This window comes from Alligator mississippiensis, chromosome 1 (genome assembly GCF_030867095.1).
Source record: "Alligator mississippiensis isolate rAllMis1 chromosome 1, rAllMis1, whole genome shotgun sequence".
NCBI classification, from domain to species: Eukaryota; Metazoa; Chordata; order Crocodylia; family Alligatoridae; genus Alligator; species Alligator mississippiensis.
The window spans coordinates 161,785,013-161,810,182 of record NC_081824.1 but is presented as its reverse complement, the minus strand read 5'-3'; the positions used below and the strand labels follow the sequence as shown (position 1 = coordinate 161,810,182).

At 40.1% G+C, this 25,170-nt stretch overlaps 1 protein-coding gene across 4 annotated transcripts in view; it reads left to right on the top strand.

Moving 5' to 3' along the window:
* The window catches only part of SMYD3 (SET and MYND domain containing 3), a 764,262-nt gene that overhangs the window by 319,711 nt on the left and 419,381 nt on the right, over positions 1–25,170 (top strand). The window lies entirely within an intron of this gene.

Below are 25,170 nucleotides of genomic sequence, written 5' to 3'. Positions count from 1 at the left end.
CTACTTCACAGTTAGGGCGGCTAGGATCTGGAACCAACTTCCAAGGGAAGTGGTGCTGGCTCCTACCCTGGGGGTCTTTAAGAAGTGGCTCGATGCCTACCTGGCTGGGGTCACTTGTGCCCAGTTTCCCTCCTGCCCAGGCAGGGGGTCGGACCTGAAGATCTACAAGGTCCCTTCCGACCCTACTTCTATGATTCTATGAAGCCTGTAGAGTCTGAAAATTCTGGCTTTAGTGTTCAGTGAATGAGGAATGGGTACTTCCTTCCCCCTTGTTGTACAGTTAATTCGAATAGTTTGAAGGAGTCAGATGCTCTTTAAGAACCCTTGCCTTCATAACATGAAGTTTGAAACATGAATCACTGGGAATATGACATAGTTGACAATATTATGGACCATGTGCATTTCTGATACATGCAAGTTATTTGAGGCTTGATTCCCCGTTGTTGTTCTTGTGGTAACTAGGCTGAATACCATTTTTCCTGGATTTTTAATTTATTAAAGAAGAACCCCAAAACAAACAAACCACCCCACTTGACCCAGGGAGATTCCATACAGAGGTGCACGTTAGCAGACAATCGAGATGAATGGAGATTTCAAGAAAAAGTCTAATAAGAATCGTAATATAGTTAATGCAATTTGTTCTTTGTTTAGATTGGTCCAGACTAGTTTATTAGTGATGTACTATGTGATACTAAATAATCCTAATTTACTGATGAAAATTGTGACCTTTGATAATTGATACCAAGAATTTATTTTTCTGTTTAGTGCTGGGATTATTACTTTCAGTTTTAGGCTTAGACCTAATAATTACAAGTGCTAGAGGCACTGGTGGGCTGTGTGATGACAAGGTTTTAATAATGAGGCTAGATATGATATTAAAAGCCACTGGCAGTGCTGCATGAATATTCATTTTAATAACATACATTGGAAGGCAAATAATTGTAAATCACATAAAGTGCAAACCCACGTGTTAAAACTTAAATTAACATATGGCAAATGAAAGGCATGTTATTTAAAACTGATCCAAATAGTTTCATTAAATACAGCTAGCAGTTGTAGTTTTTAAAAGAACAAAATAAAGCCAGCCTTTCCCTCTACATGCAGACTAAGACTAAACTTACATTAGCATCATATATGTACCATAAGTGAACAGATACCGCCTGTACCATCTGAAATTGCTGACAGCTGAAAAAATCAGTCCTGTGTCATGTGCAAAGTCATTAATCACGTTGCTGGCTACATCTGTTCTTGGGAAAGGGTACATATTATGCCCTTTGAGGACAGGTACCTGGCTGTAAAAGGTTTGTTTTCCATTGTTATGCAGAACAGCATGTCGTCCTATTACCACAGACTGCTAGTCTGAGATAAGAACTAATTGACTAGGAATTCCTTATTTGCATTGCACTTTTTGATTCTTGGCAATCAATGAATAACCTGAAAAATCAGAGCTTTACTGTGGTCAGTGTGTGCCTGTAAGCACACATCAACAAATCATGGGGTCTGATTAACTCTTACACTGTTTATGTGTTTTTTGTACTTTTTGGGGGATGAATTTCTGGATGTGATGCACATTCACCACAGGTCAGTACAGCTGACAGTTGTGTCCACAGAGATCTTTTTGTGTATCTGTAAACCAGGGTACACAGGTACAATGGGAGTTTGCATTATTTGTATCAGGTGAATCAGGCCAACCTAAGTTTCTGGTGAAGCTTCCCAGTGACAACGTAGTAAACTTAATTGCATCTGACATTACTCCTGTAGTTAACTAAATGATGTAGAATTTTCAGGGGAGATCCTATCTGAAGAAGTCCATTGAGAAAGACATTTCATTAGCAATGAACCATATGGAAAGCTTGAGGACTATTCTCTACTGAGCTAAAATAAGTCTTCTCTTTACCCTAAGCAGGAATTCTAATTTGGTAATTAATCTAGTGTTTCAGATTTTGTAGCATAGTTTGCAATTCTTGATATCAAAGCAGAATATCTTTAAAACTGTGGAACATTTCAGCCAACCTTAGGTCTACGCCTTTCTATTAAATACACTAATCACTATGTTGTAAATACTGCCATAAATAATCACTATTGTTCCACATTGCTGTACTGTTTACACTATGTAGTAACATTCTCAATCCAACCAGTTTTCCTTGAAGAAGTTACATGAGAAAAGGGGAGGACTATAGTCATAATGTTAATTAGGGATCAGTAAACTACGCTTTAGAGCATATGACAACAATAACATTTTTTAAGAGGGAAGAGCTAGATATTTGCATTTATCTCAATTAAGAATGATGAGAAACGTGATGGGCAGAATATAAAACAGTGGAATGGGATAGTGGAATGGAGAGAGAAGGAGCAGAGAAAAGAATGGAGGAGAAAAAGAAAGAAGGGAGGAAAAGGGCCAAGAGAAATTTAGGGCCATCAGGATAAGGCAGCAAAGAGTTAGGGGAAAGGTGACAATAGGAAGATAGTTTGTTGGTTTTTTTTTTTAATAACAAAAGGAGATGAAATCTTAGCCATGTGAGAAAAGAGGAGCTGAAGAAAGATAAGAACATAAAGAAGAAAACAATGGAAAAGGGGGGAAAATGAGAGAAGAATTAAGTCTGTTTTTTCATAGCTAGAAAAAAAGAAACAAAGCATGGGCCAGCATGCCTTACAGTAGAGAAATTGTTTCAGAAACAGACTCTGATTGACAAAAAAAATAATAAAGTAAAAGCAAGCCTAAAAGGAGAGAGGAGCAGTGGAAGGACAGGAAGAGGAAAATGTGCCATGTACATTTTTTAAAATGGAGAACAGAGGTCAAAATATATACAAAGGTTATAATGTGCTCATCCTACACGCATATAAATATATGGTGTGTGCATAACATGTATACAATCTTTTTCACTGCTCCATGTTTTAAATGCATTCTATCGTTTAATAGTTATAGGTGAACTTCAAAGGTTTGTTAAATTTGAAGCAACAGCACAGCAGATGTTGAGTGAAACTTTCTACAATTCTACTAAGCTGTTTGGCAAACTAGTAGGAAAATAGTCCCCTAAGAAGGGGCTCCCTTATGAGATCTCTCTTTATTTCCTGATTTTTGGTGCGCAGAAATATCATGAGAACATTCTTTTTCTCTGTATTTTGTAATTTCAGTGTCCTGTTCTAAGATTAAGTTGCAAAGAAATGATGATTAAGTTGTGCACAAAATTGTGGATTTTTTTTAAAATTGGAACTTTCCTGAATTTCTAATTTAAGTCTTTGATAGAGCAGACCTGGGATTCTTATTTGATCCAAGCCAGCTCACCCGTCTCTAATGCTATATATTTTTGAGTTGTTTAGAAGCTAAGCAACCCCTTATACATTATGGCTGCTTGCATTATAACCCGGGTGTCTCCAAAATAAGTGTCCTCCCTCACCAATAGAAGGGGAAAGCCAGCAGGATGCACGAGCTGGGGGTGGAAACTGCAGTCACTCACAGTTCCCTCCCACCTATCATGTCTCGATAGAGGAGGGACAAAAAAGTGATGTCTTAACCAAGTACTAATTTAATATAGGTATATATATAAAAAAGTAGTGAACTAAAGCAAACATTTACAGGTTATAAATGCATATGACTATAACTATATACACACCCAAATACAAACCTGTAAGCATAATGGTCCCAAACAATACAAATAGGTAAATATAACAATAAATGGCACTCTAAAATACAATGCACACAGTTAACAATTAATAAACACTCCAAAAATGCACAGCGTGTATCAAACCATAAATAAACACTCCAAAATATGAGATGCAAGAGTTCTCTAGTGGTTTCCCTCCTCTAGGGGATTTCTTTCTCCTGCCTTTTTATTGAGGCTACCATCCCTGAGTGTCACTCCCCGGTGCAAGACCCATTGCCACACTGACCAGCGTGTCCCAAAGAGCTGCCTGGCTTCATAAGCTCCCTGGCCTGGCTAATGTTTCTCTAAGGGAGGGCTCAGTCCAGGCCTCAGGGGAGCAGCGTGACTCACTCATGCATCCCAGTGGCTCAATCCTTCTTAGGGGGAGTTGTGGGCCTGGGCTGCTTCGTGCATACCCAGGGCCGTGCTGCTCTGAATGCTGCTCCCCCGTGCTCGGGAACTGCTCCGTTCCTGGGGCCCTTGCGGACCCACTGCAGGGAATGGGTCCCATACCACCTGGCCCCTCCTTTTCTTGGGCCTTACACCCCACGGTGACTCACCCTGCAGTAGCACTGACTTCCGTGCCTGGCCTCATGTCATGACTGAAGACCCGAGCTGCTTCACTGCGGCTCCCAGGATCCCAGTCCTTTGCGGACCTTCTGTGCAGTGATGCCTGCACTGCAGCCTGACCTCATTTCTGTGGCTCCCAGGGTCCCGGTCCCTTGCAGACCCTCTGTGCAGCAATGCCTGCAACTCCCACTGCTTCCGTCCAGCAGCGGAATCTTTCGGGCTCTTCTGGGCAGCTGGATATGCCCGCTGGGCAGCTCTCCCACCTCTTCTTGGCCCTGGGACCCCTTCCTTCTTCTTCGTCCCTCGCCGACTGCCCTGCATGCTTGCACACAGCTGCTTATATCCCCTTCTGGGGCTCCTCCCCCAGATTGAAAATGAACCAATTAGGGGGGCTGCAACTGCAGTTCCCAATTAAGTCCACTCCTGCCCCCCACCCCTTTAGAGTAGAGGAGGAGCAGACTCTCCTCCTGGTTCCTTCCCTGCCTGTCTCTGATTGGTGAGGTTTGCCCCACTAATCGCATTCGCGGTCTCCTAAGCCCAGAGCACCAGGCAAAGCTCAGCAAGCCCACCACAGCAGAAATTTTAAAAAGCAAAACAAAACCCAAGCATGTGCATTACCAGAAGAAACAGCATGTCACTTCAACCTGGTTCTGCAGCTTTTGTAAAGATCAGGCACTTCAGTGAGGCTTTTTGGCGCTTTTAGCTAAAGCTGATTCAATCAGCTATCAGAGAAAATTGCTAACAAGGCCCCATGAAAGCACCCTATCTTTACAGACATTGGACGAGCCAGGTTGAAGTAACACTGCATCTTCTGGGCATGCATGGGGCTTGGCGCAGGAACATGTCGAGTTTAAAGTAAAGTGCCATTTGTTTGGGGGGGGAGAGGTTGGCCTTTTTTAATATCTGCAAGCACCCTATTGTGTTTAAAAAAAAAGTGTTAATATAGTACATGTGCCAATGAAACGGCTATAAAAAAAATTTCTAAGTATTTAAGTTGGTCTAATAAAAGATATCATATTCACCTGAAGAACCTTATCTGCCAATGAAACAGTAAGGCTTCCAGCTAGCTAAATGCAATGGTTAATGTCTTTTTAAAATTATTATGGGTTTTTTTATTAGATTTGTAAATTTCCTTGAGGGAAGTGCTCTCAGATCATTGCTGTTTGTTTTATATAGATGATCAAAATTGAAGAAGAGTAAAGAAAAAAAAAGATTTTGATTAAAAAAAACTCTAGAATTCATTTAAAATGGAGCAGTGTTTCTTATGCAATTATATTAAAAAAGGGAGCTACTAGTATAAAGACTGACTTTATTCTAGCAAATGCCTAATATATGCTAGGACAGCTATCCCTGCATATCAATTATTATAACTTACAACACTAATGCAACCAGTATTCATACATTTGTTTTCTATTTAACTTTTTCCTCTGTAGGGAATGAAATATTTCCATATTAATACAAAACTTTTTTTTCCCAAAGGCATGCTATTAATTTCTCCTACTAATTAGCAAACCTTCTTTAATATTGTAGGCCTAGAGGAGAGCAGAATGTGTCTCATTTAAGCAGATCATCCATATATACACCGCATGTGGTAGTGCTATTTAAGTTCCCTATTTTACTTCCTGGCCTTTTGTCCAGTCACATATGTACGAGAGAGAGAGAGAGAGAGAGATCCTCCCTCTTTTATTATGGTTCATGCGCTTTTGCAGCATATGTTAGGTAAACATGTGACATGCCTGGGTGTGAAACACAAATCCCTTCTCCTAAATCACTGTTATACAGCAGCTCATAGTTTGTCTCTGCTGTGTGCTGATATATTTTCATGGTATACTTTTAACTATCTTTTTGTTTTAGAGAGCTGGTAAACATATGGAAAATGTTTGTCAATTTGGCATTATAGTAGCTAAGTGCAACTATTTGTTATCCAGATTCAGTTTTGCCATGATACCAGTTTAAGTTTTTATTTTTATTTACTACATTACCTGCTTACTATTTAAGATTCAAGATCTTATTTAAAGGACTTTGTTTGTCATACCAAAGAACTGAATACACGAATCCCTTCATGATTTGGGCCTGTAGTCCTGAGTGAGCGCTTCTTAGCACAAGTCCCTTTGTGAGTGGGTATATGTTCATAGCTGGCTGGGGTAAGCCATTCTTATATTCAGTCAGATCTGAGATGGGGATAGCACTTAGCTGTGGGATTCTTTTGAGACTCCTTTATTCATTGCCTTAAAGCACACTGCAAATCTTATTTCTTTCAGCGAGCCTGCTCTCTTTCAGATCTCAGGTCACAGACAAGGGTTACCATATATACCTAAATCCAAGATGACTCTGAATTTAAGATGATTCCCCCAGTAATTAGATTCTATACATGGAAAATTTATAAATTTGTTAAGGTTAGTCTTAAATTCATCTTCCACACCAGTGCAGTGGGGTAAGCAATGGTAGAGGGGCAGGTGGTCAGGGAGTCAAGTAGCCTGACCCGTACCTCTTACCCCCTGCTACCTGTCTCCCCCCACTACCTTCCTTCTGGCCTTCAGAAGTTTCATGTATCAGAGAAGAATAGGCTCAGGATTATGTTACTTGGAACAGGCCCTTAGGGAACAGAATCACACAGGGTAACTTTTTTTCCTCTGACCTGTCTTTCCCTGATCTAAGTAGGCTGATCTTCATTGTACTGCAGGGTCAGAAGTAGAAAGAAGTGTTGCAGTGAACTGGGTAGACCACAGTCCATCTCTGCCTAATATGATTGTTGCCTGGTTGAAGGAGCATAGTGTATGATTTGACTCTGCATAGTCTCTGCAGCACATGGCCCTCTGTAGCTTCTGTATGGAAGAAGTCTGACCAGATGAAGTGCATTATCAGAGAACTGGATAGGCAGACCAGAAAACTCTTTTGAAGCTAGTGCTACATTATATACAATAGTTTCAGTAAAACGGGATCATATTTCCATATGTTGAAGGGTGTTGCCCAGAGCTTTTATTGGGAAGATTGTATCATTGGCTCTTCTATACCATAAGCAACAACCATGGTAATCCCTTGGCAGTACTACTTGTGGACTTGGATATCTGCCAAGCACGCCACTCTTTGTTCCTTTGCATTTAGAAAAGTGGTCCTTGCTCAAAATAAGTCAAAGAACAATGATTATTCAAACATTCTAGAACAGAAGCCCTCATTTCAGCTGCATAAAAGCCTCTTCTGGTGCAACACTGATGATGAAGCTCAGCCCGTAACAAGGGAGATGTTGAGAGGTGTCTTGGAAGTTGCAATGGAGGGAAGAGGGCCTGTAAGCAATATAGCAATGAGAGGGTCAAGGGAGGTTGCAGAACCTGGAGACGTAAGGGCATTCAGCTGTACTGTTTCCTTTTTGAAAATTTTCAGTGAAAATTGTATGAGTCTTCCTTTTTTTTTATAGAGAGGTTATATATTGACTGCCCTGAGAGAGAAAACTTACAAGAACATGTAAAGGAAGTTCTGGTTGTTACTGTTGTTTGTGTTCAGAGAGATTCTAGTAGGACTCAGAATTCCATCTTGTTGCCTGATTTTTAGAACAGCTGAACATGCATACTGCTAATTGACTGTAAGAAGAGGAATGGTAATGTAAAGGTATCCAAAATAAATAAATGATTAAAATAAAATGTGAGTTTTAAAAAGCCCTGTGTTTATGTGGCAGGGATGTTTTTAAAACTTTACTTATGTTTGTCATGGGGCTATGAAGGATCTACCTCCTGTGGGAATAAACCTCCCACTCACCCACCACACTTAGTTGACACAGTAAAAAGGGGGAGGCATCAATTATGTGATTTTGGGGTGTTCCACGGGGTTACTCACAGTGCAAGGTCCCGTTCATCTGGAGCTCTGCCTCCCCTACACTCTTGTCCATGAGCCAGGTTCACATGCTGCTCTTGGTTTGCAACATCAGATCCTATGGCTTGCCTGACATCGGCGGGATATCGCCTCTCAGGAGCTCCATGCCAAAAAGAATCAAAACAAGTAATCATCTCCAAAAATGATAAGCGCCTCTAAGGATGAACTGGGCTGCCCTTAATTTCAGGTTGAAACACTGCTGAGTGCCCAGTGCTTCTCGGGCTGGGACTTTACCCTAAGTCCTCCCTGTCTTAATATTTCCCCCTGTACTTACTTCCAGATAGGCAGGTCTGGCAGTTGTGCCTACACGTCTTCACTTTCAGAGCCTTTTCTGTCGAGCCCTCAACTCGCTGAATTGGCTGGGGTTCCCTACCCCTTCTTCGTCCTAGCTTTTCCACCTGACACTCCTTCCCAGGGAAAAGCCTGTGCCTACTGGGCACCTGCTGGCATTCCCGTCTCCAGCTCATTTTTCCTCTACTGGGTCCATCCCTCTTTTAAACTTTCTGCTGCAGCACAGCTTGCTGATATCATCCACTGGGTGATGGGTCAGCTGGATGACACAAGAGCTAATAAAGCACCATGGTGATGAAGTTCATTGATCCCTGTCCACCCGCTGTGTCCCTGCAGGTAAGTCTGTCTGGAGCCCAGCCTTTGCTGGGCTCCACTGTGCTGGAGCTCAGCCCCCGGCCTCAGACTATGCTGTACAGTGGCACTGAGCAGACCCTTCTTTCAGGGCTGCTCTGTCACAATGTTGTATCTTGTCATGGTTCGGAGCATATTGAATGTTGGGCTCAGCACTAGTTTAGATGCTCTTGGAAAGATGATTGTGGGTGGGTATGCCTGGTAGGCTATCGTCCATTCCAATCCCTGCCCCCGTTCTCTTCTTCACTCTCCTGCCATGCCTTGACGCTAAAGAAAAAGACAAGAATGGGGAGGTCAGTAGTCAATTTTGTCAGTATGTGGACATAGGTTTGGTGGGGACCTTTCACAGGGCTCTACCTCCCTTGCACCCTGCCCTCACCACACCTGGCTGGAGTTGTGTCTACACATGCATACTGAGCAGTGCTGAGTTGTGGGGTCACCATGGCTTGAAATGCTGTTAACTCTGGTGGGGGCCAGCCCAATGAACTAGATGGTAAAACACAAGCCTTTGGCTTTGGGCTAATATCATGCATAGTTGGTATATAAATAGGTATCAAAGTGCTGCTCAGAAGTGTGCTTATAGAGTACCTCTGCTGAAACTTGTATCAGTTTTTCTTTTTTTTTTAAGTAGCTTGTATCAATTCTGGATGAATTAAGTGTGTGGGTGTGACATGCAAATTGCTACAGCCATTTTTAATTTCAAGGTTTTTGTTTTCAAATTTGCTCCTCACTTCTATGTGCTCAGGGAGAGTAGGGTATGCAAGTAAGGAGAGAGGGAAGGGACTGACAAGGGAAATAGTTGCGGGGAAGCAGAGAGCAAAAGGGCTACCTGACCCCACAGATTTATTTCTCTGCTGTAGCTGTGGGAGAGGGACAAACTCAAGGCAAACTTCCAATAATTATAATAAATTTATAAATTTCCCATATATAGAATCTAGTTATTGTGGGGGGAGGGGTCATCCTATTATCAGGGCCATTATTTGAGTTAATATGTTATTGTTTGTAGCTTTAATTGTATTTAGTATGGTGTAAATTAGAATTAAAAAACCAACTATGCAAAATTGTAACTGTTCTTAAATATTTTAATACAGAAAACCAAGGTTTTACACATAAGTTTTGAAGAAATCCTAATGACTCAAATGGACTTTTTCATATGAGTACAGAATCAGATTCAATAATTTTGTTTTTAGGGCTGGTTTTAAGTGTACCACCTTCTACAATGATTTCTGTCAGTTGGACCTTGTTTTCTTGGTCTTACAAGATTATTATTAAAGGAATTATTGATTGTAAAATCAAGGCCTCTTGATTTTAACGTTTAGTGCACACAAACCATAATTGATCTGGTTTTATAGTATAATAGTTAGCCATTTACCTTTTAAATAGATATAGCTGCTATATGGCTCGGTTTAGTATTCAGTTTGTTGTCTGCTATTTTGCTGCTCTTTTTTATGCAACATTCCTGATGTAAAATAGAGAGGATTCTGGACAATGGGTTCCCAAAGAGCACTGAAACTATTAGTGAAATTCAGGGTCGGGTTTTTGGAGGTATTTTTTTTGCTGATTTTGAATGTAACCTAAAATCAATTTTAAAATGAATCCCCCACAATATCATTCCTTTTCTGATAGTTATATTGTTAGAAATTAAATTCATAGCTATACTCATAATCTAAAGAATGGTAAAAGAATTTCTGGAAGTTATTCTTTGAGTTTTCTTATGATTGCTGAATAATATTATGCTACCACGTTGTACAAGGCTTTTTACTTGAAATTTAATAAATAATGAATATAACAACACTGAAAAGCCAAATGACGTAGTGTTACTTGCAATTGTAAACATAAATGATGGCAGTGGATACTTTACACAAAGGGCCCAAACTGATTTTAAATCTGAAAATCTGGTCAGTTTTGTAAAAAAAAAAAAAGTGGGGAGAGCATATGGGAGTGAGTCTTGCAGCGCTCCACACTGAAGAAGCCAGCACAGTGAAATCGTTATCACTAGGTTCAGTACAGAAGAAAAACTGGGTGAAAAAAATCTCTGGCCTTTGTTAATGTGGAGGTCAGAACAAATGATCTAATGGTTCCATCTGTCCAAAATGTCTACAGATTTGAATTTCTCTCATTTTTGAGGTGACAGTGGAACCTTTAACTGACAAGAGCAGTGAGAATACAGGAACCTGTGGGGACAAGGAGGTCTCTAGTATTGAAAGGTCTCAGGCCATGCAGACATTATATTCTGAGAAGTCCTTAAAGTCTGTCACTTTTCCTGGCAGCCTGCACACCAAATTGCATTTACAGCAGTCCTGGAAGGTATGCTGCTTCATTTTGAGCTTACTGAAAGTACCAAAGTTGCTCAGCTGGAAGCTCTACAAAACTGACTCTTTCCAGTTGTTGCAGCATTTGTTCAAAGAAGCTTTCCTGTGAGACTTTAAAAGAGGGAATAGAGAGGTGGAACTTTGGGTTGTTTGGGGTAGTTTTTATTTCATTTTATTTTTGTCTGGCCACTAGGGAGAGAGCTCTCCTAGGACAGTCCAAGCAGAGTGTCCTGAGTCAACGGCACAAGTTACCTATGAATCCCACACATTTGTGGATCTCCCCTAGCTGTATCAGCTCAAAGCATATATTTTATACCCTTTGTTGCACTATAAAAATCAATGAGAACTGGAAAACTTACAGTCATACCAATTTGTACACCACAAAGATGAAATCAAATGAACTTAACGCGTTCCCATTAGTCTTAAAAACATCTCCCAGATGTAGTAAGATAAAACTATAAAGTCGTAAGAAGGATACAACACAGTTCAAACAAGAATATGTATAGCAGCAGTTTCCTGAATAGGAACAGTAATAAATGATAAATTTTTCTGGGCCATTATTCACAATTCAGAAGACTCATTGTTAAATATTTGGAATTCACGACATATTAATAACTCATAGGCTAAGTAATTATCCATCAAACCATATGCTGTCACAGTATTGTTCTATATGAGGAGACTTGGAGATCAGCATCATTTAATCGTGTTAAAATGTATTTTTATTTATTGATTATGAAGTGTACACACAGTAAAGCCAACTACTAGGAACATTCCTAAAGTGATACGTATTACAAAAGTAAATAATACAGACAGTTGAACATATGTGCTCAGGTATAGTCATTTAGCACAGCTTGAGCAATATATCCTGAGAAGTCAGGCAACAGCTCTGATGTAGTAGAGTATTCCTCACAGGCAGAACCTAGTTCTGATTCAGACTGCTCCATTTGCAGGGTTAATATATGTCAAAGGGGAGCATTCACACATTCCAACTAAGCTCATATGTTCTTGGTTTAGTAATCAGCAAGCTTATCATTTTGCAGCCATGTCTAAATCTATTTTATAATCATGGGTGAAATACATATTTATTTTATATTTAATTTCTTTTTCTGGGGAGCAGCACACAAATGTATGCTCATGCACAGGCACACAATCACAGGAGGAAGGAGAGTGTAAGGGAGGGAAATAGAAGTAGTGTAAGGAATAGCTATGGAAAAATGATATTTTCTTGGTTGCCCAACTACAGTGTATTGTCAAGCATAGCAAAAGTTAAGAAACTTTTTTTTTAATGTAAACTCTCATTTTGCAACCATGTTTAATTTCAGCACCATATTTGTGTCTGATATAGGTCTACCAAATCAAGTAGCTGGACATGTACCTACAGTAGCAGCATTTGCCCCCAAAATTCTGAACATCAGTTAGGTTTAGGTGGACGAAGATATATCAATACCCGCTTTAGTCTGACAACATTGTCACATATTGTATAAGGGATGGAATTTCAAAGGTGCAAATATCAGTTGCATACCCAGTTCCTACTGTAAGTCATTAGGAGTTGACCATCTCTGATTTGTGGTTTTGAGATTTTCTTCATAATTTTTGCCCTGTTTAAATGGGGGGTGGGGGGGGAATTAAAAGTCTCGGCTAAGTTTGTATTCAGTTTTAGCATGGTCATATTTAGCCTTTGGACTGCTATTCTCCTTCATTGACTTTATCCAGCAATTACTCCATACCTTAAGGCCTTAAAACATTTTTTTCCTTCTGATTTTACTCAAATGAGTTACAATTGAAAGGCTGATTCTGTCTTCCTTATTGTCTTGGAAAAAAGAGCCCAAGTCTAGAAAATAGGAATTTTATTTTGAGTCAGTTTTTTAACTGTTTCTTTAGATAGAATAGTGTAAGAGTTATGTTGAGGCCTGATGATCCAGAAATTGTGACGGGCAAAGATTTTGTAGGATGATATCTTTTATTGGACCAACTGTGTAGTTGGGATAAAATTAGGCAAGCTTTTGAATGAAAGATATTCTTCATCTCATCACAGGGAATCAGGCATAGCATAGTGAAAAACAGCAGAGAGAGAAGGTGAGAGAAATTCCCAGTAGACAAAGGTAGAGTCATTCTCAAGTGTCCGACAGACAACTCTCTGACACCAAGTACAGGCAGTCCTCAACTTGCAACGTTTTGAGTTGCAACATTTCGCACTTATAATGTTTATAAATTGAAATCCTGTTTCAGCTTTATGACGTCAGTTTCCACTTACAACACTTGATCCGATGTGATGCCACATCAGCGAACAAGTTGGCTGCATCGCTCATCTCCCTGGAGAACATCTGTCCAAACATCCTTGGACGCTTTCTTTGAGAAAGCAGACAAGACTCCAGAAAAACCTGTGGCCAAGACTCCTGAGAAGATTCCAGCCAAGAGCACTTCAAAAAGTCCAACCAAGAGCATTTCAAAAAGTCCAGTAAACTCACCTCAAAAAAGTCCTTCCAAATCAATATGATTGCTATTTACAATATAAATACATTAATGCAGCTACATTACTCATCTATAATTGATCGAGTACAAAATTCTGGGGTATTTTTGGTGAAAATAGGGTATGGGGCCTTGGTTCAGGAACCAATCCCCCATTTATAACATCGTTTCTTATGAGAAAATTGGTTCCGGGTTGCAATGTTTTGACTTAAGACGCAGTTTTCAGGAACCAATTGTGTCGTAAGTCCGAGGACTGTCTGTACTGTGAAGAACTTGGGGAGGACCCTGTGCCAGAATTCACTCTGCAACTGGAAAATATCATCAAATCCTTCCTATGCTGGCATCATGAAATACTATTTCCACTTAGTCCCCACTCCCACCCCAGGAACTTCCTATATGCTCCAAAACATCCTCAAACAAGGTAGCCTTGGCAGACTCATGGTATCTAACTATGGTCTGCTCACTGAAGAGCTGTCAGCATTCATAGAAACTATCCTGGAACCACTTGTCACTCAAAGAGCAAGTTTTCTACAAGACACCACAGACTCCTCACCAGAATCCAAAACATCAACCACTTCCCTGAGAAGCCCATACTTGCAACTATGGATGTCACCAGCCTGTATACTATCACCCCACATCATGAACGTACAGCTGCCTGTCTGAAATACCCTCAAGAATATGGAGTACACTCAGATTTGCAACAGGATGTTGCACAGATCATCTGTTTCATCCTTACCCGCAACAACTTCACTTTCAACAATCATTACTTCCTCCAAACCATGGGCCCAGCTATGGGCACACCTTTGGCCAGACCCATTCTCCTTTTCATACCCTAACAGGTTGAGGATGGGTCCAGAGCTTTCTTGTAGCTTCTTCCTTCCATTCATTTCCAGGGACCTCCTGCACAGATGTACAAAGGAAGCAGAGAATATTGACTTCTTAGTCTTACTCTACAAAGGAAGCAGTGACCACAGTGGCTCCAGTAACCCAGGTTATCATTTTAGTAGTGGTTAACAAGTGCTCAGAAGGAACTGTGCAGTGAATCAGATGGATGTATGCATGTCTAAGTGACAGCACAGTCTATCATTTGGGACCTTTTCTTTTTTTACTTTTTTTTTTAAACAAATTATTATGAAGTGCATTTTAATTCATCTTTTTTTTTTTAAGACCAGAAAATTCCCAGTGTGAGATTCACAGCCATGAGTTTATGACAGCTCTCTGTAAGCACGAAGAGTTGATAAGACATGGAGTTTTTCATCACTGAAAAGATTTCACTGAAAATTTCATCATGACATGTGTGGATACAGATGCCTTAAATCAAAGGAGCCAAAGATAGGAATGTATTTTACAATATTTAAACTTGGGCATGTAATTTGTGCCATTGCAGCTTGTAAATATGCTAAATGCCTCCAGTAGTGTCTTGTAAATATGCTAAACAACTCCTATAGTTATTCCCCTACTCCCATTATAAACATGAACAAAAAAAAAGAACCCCACAACCCCTCTTTCTGATTTGTTTCTTTTTCCAGGTGGAAATCTGCTATTTTGTTTGGCATTACCAACTCAGGACCTCTGCTGACAGGTTTTGTAGTTTACCATAATTGTGTACTTTGCTTTCAATCATCTTGCTTTACAAGCAGCAGGAAATGATTGTGCATGTTATTTTATTTTTTTTAAATGGCAAAGGGCATCACAATTCTGACATTTAATAAATCATGAAAGGATGTAGACTGTGGTTCTCCTCTTCATAGTTCCCTCCTCTCCTGGCATCTCACAAAATACAGGAACTCCATAAGCATCCTGCTTTGTTAACATTACAGTCCGTGCCATGCTACAACTGTTCCAGCATTTCAATTAGGTATCTTGATTTCCATGAATTAGTGAAAAAGAAAAGTCTAAGAACTGTTTTCTGTTTAAACTACTTGTGCTATTCTTTCCTATATACACTCTACTCTAAATGTACCAGACCCAGAAATGAATAGTGTCCTACGGGTGCTCCTTGCTGCTGTTCTTGACCACCCTGGGGATGAAGTCTTGCGAGTGTCAGCAGCAGAGCCCTCAGATCATCCTAAATTCTGCAGCTGGTGTACTGTATATGGAGCAGGTAGGCAAGGTATACATGTGGGAGCAGTGCAGGCATACCCTACATCTGCCTATTTGTCCTCTCTATCAGATTTTATCACCTTAGCATTGCCCTAGTAATAGATGGAAATGTACAGCCCCATTGGGGGGGGGGGGGGAGAATAAAGCCCAGTGAAGAAATACACTTTTTGAAAGGAGCATACTGTGATATGTAGCCAGCTCACTGCAGAGTAAACCGTATTTCATAGAGGAAAAGGCAAGGAAAGAGGGTTTGCTATGTATAAAGCTGTAGTGGAGCTGAGGAATAAAATATTCAGCTCCTTCCACATAGGTTATTTCTCACAGCTCCCTCTGTGTGGACTCAGTGGAGCCAAGCAACGCACTGATATAGCTGCATCTTTGCTCTGGCCAGGGCAGGCCTAGAAGTCCTGTTCCACCTCTTTGCATCCAGTGTAGAGATCTGCAAACAGGGGCCCTATCTTGGCTGTGGGAGCTCTAAAGCAATGTTCACCAACCAATGGATCTCGATCCACTGGTAGATCTCTGAGCCTCTTGTGGTAGATCTTGGAGCTTATTGGAGTCAATCTGTGGCGGGGTGGGGGGGCTGAGTGCCTGTGTGCATGCACACGTGTGCCCTAGTCCATGGGGGAGGGAAGGGGTGGGGGGCTAGATTGAGGCCCCTGTGGTGAGGGACAGTGCTGCAGAGGCGGAGCAGGGGTAAGCTGAGTGGGACCCCGGCTGGGTAGGACTTACCTGCTGGGTAGGTGCACCCCCAAATAATTTTTTCTCCCTCTGCCTCAATCAGCACAGAGGCAACAAGGCAGGAAGCAGAAAGTATATCAGTAGATCAGGCAGGGAAAGGAGTTCAGAGTGGCATTTGGGGTGGGTGCAGGACTAATTTGTGGCACATCTGCCAAAAAGGCTGACCCTCACTGCTCTGAAGCATGGATAATCCCTTCACAGTACATTGTAGACTGGATTGACAGTTCAAGTATTTAAGGAAGAGTTGGGGCTAAGGAAGAACACAATTTTTGTGATCAACCTGGACATTTTTATTCTTCTATGACTTAAATGGGACTTGTAATTCATACAAGTACTTTTAATTCATAACTTGTAATGTCATACAAGTTAGACACATACTTAAGAGCCTGGTTCATGAGTATACTTGTAATGGAATAAAATAAATAACTCTTTTGAATGACTGTTGCCAATAGAATTACTCTGGATATGTTAGGAAAATGAGGGGTTCTAGTTCAGAGCACTGGTATTTGAAAGTGTTGCTTTTTTATTTCTCAATCCATTTTAAAAATTGCTTTTGCTCTCTAGATATAAATTAGGACATTTCTTTGATTACCAGTTTTTCACGTAACCTTACTATCCAAAATAATCTAAAACTCATGATTTTATCTAAAGATTCCTTATTTAATTCAGGGTTCCATAACTCTGCATAGATTACAGTTATCTAAGACTCACCATTCTTAGGTTCCTGTTAAAATGATGTAATACTTCTCTGTTAGTTTTTTAAAAGTATACAACACATCTTTCATGCCTTTTAAAATAGCCATTTTTGCTCTTCATATACTGTTCATTCCACTTTCAATACAAGCAAAAATAATGGGCTCTGGTTAGTTCCAGGAGAAAAATGGTTTTGATTATTTAAAAAAAGGCAGCTATAAATAGCCTCTGTGTGTGTCTTAATATATTGATAGTTATTATCTGGAGAAGAGAGAATGAATTTAGGAGTAGATTTTGTTTATCTTTGCAGCTTTTAGTGAGCATATAAAACAACAAAGGTGCAGCACATGTTTTGAACATTGTATAATAGACTATGGATCCATGTTAAGTTCAAAGGATCAAGGACAGTGAGCTTTTATTAACATCAATATTGCTAAAGCAGGAATGCACAGTGTGTTTTTACATGCAGGAGGTGATGGCATATTTTCCAGGAAAACTATGTTAAGTGAAACTTCACATATAAATGTGGAAAATGTTTAGAAATGCACATTAAAAACTTGTATCATTATTTCTTTCTGCATCTTTTTAGATGTCTCTGAAAGGGCTTTTTCTCAGATATTTTACCAGTTAGTTTTTCTCCCTCATTAACTTTCCAGAAATTGATTTAAATAGGTGGTACAACTGGAAATGATTGGGTTCTATTAAAGATCAGTAATTCAGTAGCAGTACATTTTTTCACCTTTGCCTAGTAAAATGTCTCATATATTCCCTTATTCCCAGCATCCCACTAAGGTTATCTTGACTACAGCGTGGGTTTTATAAATGCATGTACTTATCTTTACTTAGATAAGTAGTTGCTTGCTGTCAATAGCATTACACATAAGAGTAAAATGAAGTATGAGCATGAGTATTTGTAGGATCAAGTTGTGCGTGTTCTTTCTTATACCCATTACTAGAGAAGTGGTCAAGTTGCAAAATTCAGATCTTATTTTTGAATATTCCCCATTGATTTGGATCTGGAGTTTTGATTGAACCCTGTAAGCTCAATTCATTCCTTTCTGAGTTTGTCCTGATGCTGTGGTCCACAGAGTCAGTAAAGTCCAAACTCATTCTTTGCTGGTGTTTGTCTTTATTAATAAGCCAAGCAACCAGAGATCAGAAGAGAACATAATGATCGTCTCAAAAATCGTCCCACTGCATGGCTGTTTACAGAGTCCCTTTCTCAGGACTGCTCAACCCAGATCTCTCAGCTCTTCCCTAATCTCATTGGTTAAAAAATGACATTCATTCAGGTTTGCTTCACAGTAAGTTCAGGTAGAACCGCAGTTCAGGAACATTAGCCGTCTATTCTCACTTCATATTGTTACCTCCATAACTTCTCTATTCACTTGGGAGAAAAGAGTCAATTACTTAAGTAAACAGTTAATCCCTCCCTAGCCAAAGCAATAGCTGATTAGTGGGTGGAGTGTTTCAGACAAATATTGCCAGTCTGTTTAAAAAAACCCATTAAGAAAGGATTATTTGTAAATTAAAATCTGGACTCTGGTTTAGAATCTGAACTCTTTGCACACTGAAGATGTTTGCATCTGGACTTTTACTTAACTCCTTTTCTGCTTAGAAAACAGAACATGTAAACAAATCCTTTCTGAATGTCTGGCTGTAAGGATTAGTAAAACTAACTCTTGTCTTTCTGGTTTACATTTTAAGTTAGACTAAGTTGTGTATGCTGTGTTTTACTGGGCTGTATCTTAGCTTAGGTGAAGATTTTTGGTAGCTCCCTGTTGTGTGCTTTGCAAATTGCTGTGTTCAATACTTTGCTTCAGAGAAAGGACTTTTTCCCCTGTCCCCTGTGTGCTAGCCCTGACTGGTGCCTGACCATGCCCCCTCCGCTGCAGTGGAGAGGAGTGAGTGTCTTGGAGGATCTCTCTCTTCCCTCCTCTTTGGCAGTGGCTGGCAGGCACGCTTTAGCGCTCCCCGGCTTCTGGCTTGAGCCGCTGCAGGTATGTGCCTGCATTTCCTAATTTAACAGAGCATGTCTGTCCAGCTATTAATCAGTTTAAGCTGCACAACTTAGTTTCTAACCTGCAAAGAGTGAATCAATTCAGGCTTGGGCTTTTTGAATGTCTGTCCCTAGCCTTGGTGGCAAAACAAATAAAAATGTTCTGGAGATAGAAAATGAAAGTATGGGAGTGAGCTTAAAAATCAGGACTGTTCAGTTTAAAGAGGAAACAGAGAAGAGGGGATGTGACAGAGGTGTATAAAAGAACAACATAATATTCAGTGAAACTGAAAGACAGCTGTAACACGAATTATTTCTTCCTTTAAGTATTGCAAGCCTATGCTTTCTGATTAACAGATCCTGTTGGGAAGGAGTTAGTGGTCCTGTAAAGGTCTGAAAGAGCTCGACTGGGTGTCCCGGGGGGTAGAATTGCAAAAAAGGAGGTCAGTGCCTGAAGCAGGTTCTGGAGTCAGTCGAGAGAGGGACCGTAAAAGCTTTTGGTTCACCTGCAACCTGCTTCATTCAGGAGAAGAGTCTTCTTTTGTGTGATTTTGCAAGTTTGTGTGTTTTGTTCAATAAGTGGAAGTTGCTGATAAACACTTACATGAGGTGTCAGTCCTTTCTGGTTGGGGCGATAGGCGAGCTGTCCATAGCAACAACTTTAAAACTGATTCACAGGTTACCTATCTGTTATATGGGACTCATTGGGTTTAGCAACGTTTAAAGAAAGATTTGGCATTTATAAGAGTAAGGAGAGCATCCCTACTTAAGCATCGTAGGGCTAAAACTAAATTTTAAAATAAGACATGTAAATACTCATGTTTTACAACATGTGCTAAGCACTGATGTGGAGGTAAGAAACTATCTGTGGCTAGATTATTCCATAACTTTGTACTGTAGGGTTTATTGATAGATCTAAAGCCTTGGGTTTTGGCTGCTGAGAGACAGAATTCTAAACTGAAGTGGACTTTCATCTGATTCAGTATCTCAGTTCTGTGTTCTTTAATATAAGCTGCTTACATGACGCAGGTCAAGACCCTCACGTACTTCATTGAGCATAGGTAGCAGAACTCACATTGCTGATCATATGATGCACAGTTCAGAGTGCATCACAGAGTTTTTCGCTTACACTCAGGGAGGGAAGATGAAGGCATAGGAATTAGTCTAGTACAGCTAAAAATAGTTTTAAGGGAACATGTCTTGCACTGTAAGTCTGAGATGAGAAAATTTGGTGTTAAGGAAACAAATTCAGTTGTGTGGAAACTAACTCTGACTTCAAAGAATGAGCACCTGCTTACACCTGGTCTGAATTTGGCCTTCTACACAGAAAGATTCAGCTTCCATTAAGTGCTATAATGTCACCGTAGTTCTGATGGGTTGGAGTCAGCTGCATGCCTCCCCATATGTCCTCTGATCATTTCTGGTGAAACACATAAAAGCATTTTCCTTTCAACTTAGCAGAAGTAGTTTGTTTGCAAAACACGTAGTGCCTCATTCACTTCCACTTCCCAAGCATGTGAATGCATGGGGTGAGATGGATGATAGTAATTTTCACAGCTTAAGTCACCACTTTATCACCAGGAAGCAAATAGAACCCATATGATGTACATACTATAACAGAATGTGTTCTTCATGTAGTATTCGAATGCAGTTAGAGCCCATCAAATCTCCTTTATGGCTTCTTAGATCTCAGGCTCTATTTATGTCAGAGTTGGGATGTGTAATTCATTAGTGGCTGCATTCAAGGCAACACATCCCAAATAGAAAACTAGCTTCTGATTGCTCTCATGTACAACTGTTCTCGGTTGGAAAATCAGGCTAACGACATCTGCATAAACAGAAAAACTAGAATTCCCAGGGCTTCAAGAGGATGTCAGAAACAACAAAAGGCTTTGCTTTGATAATTTTTATTGAAGTCTGGAATTTGCTGTTTGTTAAAATTTGTTAACTTGAATAGGTCAGACCAAGACAAAATGCTTTGTTTTCAGTGGGGGCCTAACATGATTCAAGTTAGAAAAAAATGTGCGCGGAAAAACAAAGTTTGCAAAATATCTAAAGTAAATTAGGCACTACAACTCAGGAATGCTTAAAGGAAAACTGTAATATTGATTCTGATATATTTTATACTGTATCTCATTGCAAAGACAATTGAGATGTTAATTTGTTGCCTTAAATAAAATAAAATGTAGTGATAAATATACAGACTACTCTCCTTACAGTCAAAATCCAGCTGTCATCACCATTCATTATAGTGTTCTGCATTGTCAGTTTTTACTTTCTTTTTCACTGATAAATTCCCTGATTTTTTTTTTTTTAATCATTTGATTTTTACTGATTTAAACCCGTTTTTCAGTTCAAGCCCCTGGGTCTAATCCCATTCCCCACTCGTGCTGGTTAACAGGGATTTGAACTGAAAAACGGGTGGTGCCAGTAAGCTAAAAGTGCAACTGTGCTGGTTACCTGAGTAAAAAAAGTGCCAATGATTTTGGTTAGGTGCTTAAATACCTTTGATGATCTGTGCCTGAGTCCTTTAGCTTGAAACCTAGAGCAGTGGTTCCTAAAGTAGGAGTTGTACCCCTAGGCTATGGACAGGCATTTCACATAAACTGATTTAAGTGATCAGAAACTGGTTTAAACCTGTAACAGAACAGATGTTCAGTGCACATAAACCAGTTTGAGAATGGCTGAAACCAGTTTGAGATAATCCTGGTTTAATGTAGTATCAGACTTAACTGATATGACTCAAACCGGTTTATGCAATGTCTGTTCCAGACCCCTTGCTGATTTAAATTAGATCAGACTCCCCCAGCATCCTGGTATGCTCTCTGGGCTGGGTGAGATGCTCTGCTCCACAGCAGGACTGGCTTCTCCACTCTGCTCTCGGGCTGCAGCTTCAGCACTCTCTGCAGGCCCTGCCTGGCTTCTGCTCCCTGCCCACCCCCTCCTCCTCACAGACACACACTCTCTGCTAAGCAGGCATTCCCCGTCCCTCACAGACACCTCTCTGTATTAGCTAGCAGACCACATGCTGGCTACTTCCAAGCTGTGGCACACAGGACAAAGGCAAAATCAACAGATAGTTGGTTATGTCCCTCTGTTTTCCTAATGGGGTGATAAACTCTGAGTTAGAGGTGATCAGGTATCCAGGTTGTAGCCATATTGGATGGAAAACTCCTCTGGGCAGGCGGTCAGGTGAGAGGCTCCATACCAGGTATGAAATGACTGCCCAGAGGAGTTTTGCATTTATTGACTCCTCTGTAAAATCCTATGAAATATGAAGTTTCATTTCTACCCAGGACAACTTTTACAATCTTTTTTCCAATGCCTGATGAAGGGTGTTTGTGCCCTAAAGCTTGCAATTAAATAATTTTTTTTGCAAAAATCTTGTTGGTCTAATAAAATATATCATCTCTACTATGAGTCCTGATTGAGTTAGAAGTGATAAATATTCCCTGCTCAGCTGTGTGTGTGTCGGGGGGCGACCCTACCTAATCACAGTGTCCTGCCGGGCCCTGGCCATGTCCCCTCAGCTCAGCATTGTGCAAGGGAAAGGGGGGCTGCTCTAGCGCCCCCTGGCTTCTAGCCTGAGCCACTGCAGGCATTTGCTTGCATTTCTGGGATGTCTGCCTGGTCACAAAACTGATTAGCCTAGCCAGGTTAGACTAACCTGCAAAGATTGAATCAGTTTAGGCTTTTTGACTCATTCAGTTGGTTGGCTAAGGAAAAGGTTATTCTGTAGCTCATGCGTCTGTGGGCCTCAGTGATGATAGTTGTTATCAATACATATTGCATGCACCAGGAATTAGAATTGGGTATTTGACTGGTCAAATAAAGTTTGGTCAGTTGACCAAATATCGGTGAAAACTTGTAAACAATTACCAATAGGTCCAAATAATACACAGAAAAAAACTACAAAATTTCTATTAAGAAATGTGTCAAAAAATGAATGACTGTCAAGAAAACCACAAAAAAAATCTATTTTTTTTGTGTAAAATTGCAATAATCTTTGGTCAAAAAATATGCAGTCAATTGACCAGTTAATTGACAATATTTAACTAGTCAGTTGACCAGCTTTCCAACCCTACCTGGAATATTTGGGTACACACGAATTTAGTGGTGTAGGACTGTGGAGTTTCTTTTAGAACCTAAGTGGAGGTAGAACTCTACTAGCGTCTGCCCGTTTTTTAAATGGTTCAATTTATGACCATGCTACATTCTGTCTCAGAGAACATTCCTATCCTAGTGGCAAGAAAAAGGGAGTGTTTTTTTTCTGGCAGGGACTCATTTTTCACTTTCAACTGATCAGGGGAAGCATTGGAATTAACCTATATCATAATAAACCAATACATTCGCAAAGTATACATTTGGTGGTATACCAATATGATATTTTTAAAAATAAAAGCTGTCTAATATGCTTCAAATCTATCCTCAGCAGAGAGCTGATGTGATATATAGACAACAGTGATGAGCTGTTTTAGGAGGATTTATTAACTCACATATTCTGTTGCAAAAAGATCTTACAGCTGTCAGAGCTCTTGATGAGGATAATCTATATACAATACATCTCTGTAATCTGTTTTGGCAGATTGTTTGCTGAACTGTTCTTTCTTTTTTTATCCTTTATATGTACTAGACCAGTACTGCAATTCTAATTTCCAATTAATCTTCTTTACCAAGTCAAAAATGTAGTATTTGCTATTGAATACACATTAACCTACACCCTGTGGTAACAAAACAACTCAGCCCTTTCTAATCAGGTTCCATCCTCTGCTTTTATTCTGCAGCACTCATGTCACTGGGACTTGTGCTTGCATAGAGGCTGCAGGATTGAGGCCAATATTATTTGATGTCTGCTTTGGTTTGTGCTTACCTGAATGTTTAGTGTGTCGTGTGTAACAGTATCATTAGCTGTAGAGGGGTAAGAGAGAAGACACAATTTTTATATAAATACCCTGCACTTGGGACAGGAGTCAGAATTCCAAAAAAACCCACAACAAAACAATCCTCTAATGCTCAAGAATTCCTATTGTTTGTAATAATTAATTGCTTATTGTTTCTGTAAGACAGCACCTAAGAAGGAACAGTACATGTTTTATTTAGCTCTGTGACCATCTCCTTTATAAACACCATAAACAAGAAGCAGTTGCAGTGTGGAAAGAAACAATATAATAAAGCTTTTTTGCATGCAAAAAAGATGCTGCTGCTTCTAAGCGTGGGCTGTGTTGTGTGGAGCTGTCAGGGGCACTGTTGTTCATTATTTTAGTTTACGGATGCACTGGGTCTGTGGAGCACTCAGTTTTCCATAGGTGATATATGCTGCTTATATGAACATATGTATCATGTATGATCAGACCCTCAAATAAAGTTTCAGACAACAGCTCTCTTTAGTATTTGGGGGGCACTGACTGAGATCCTAAACCATGAGGGAGATGAACTGGAAGAATCATTCTTTCTAGGTTGGTAACAATGTTTAAATGTTTATAGTTAGGCACCTGCTTACATGCTTTGCCGAATCAGGCCCAAGAGAAGAGCCTGTGCACCACATGAAAAATAATGTTAATAATTGATTGAAACAGTGAGCAGACAAATTCCCCTCTGCCTGGATGCCCTTTATTTATGCTGTTACTTATATTTTCCCCTCATTTGTAACATGCCAACAAAAAATGCTTTTCAATCTAATTTTTACTGATTTAGGTTACATTGCTTTCATCCCACGTTATAAATATTAATCTTCTGTCCACAGTGAAATAATGTGGATATGCTGTTTTATTCACGTTCTTTTATTTACAGTATCCATTGAAATAGCTGTCCTCAAAATGAGTTTCCCAAGCCATATAGCAAGTAACTAGCATGGGTGGAACTTGAGTAGGACACTTGTACCTTCTCTTGCCACTATACCGGGGTGTCCAGAGGTGCAGGGTGCAGGCAGCCCATGAACTGTTAATCAATAATCGTGGCCCATGAGGATGAAAATTCTGTGGTGGGGCAAGTGGTGGCAGCATTAACCCTCAGCTGCCAGAGCTGCTGTGTTGGTGGGGCAAGTATCTGGAGGGCTTAACATCACTGCTATAGCCCCTCTGCAGAATTGTTAGGTTAGGGACTCCACTGGAAATGCCTTTTGGTAGTGGTG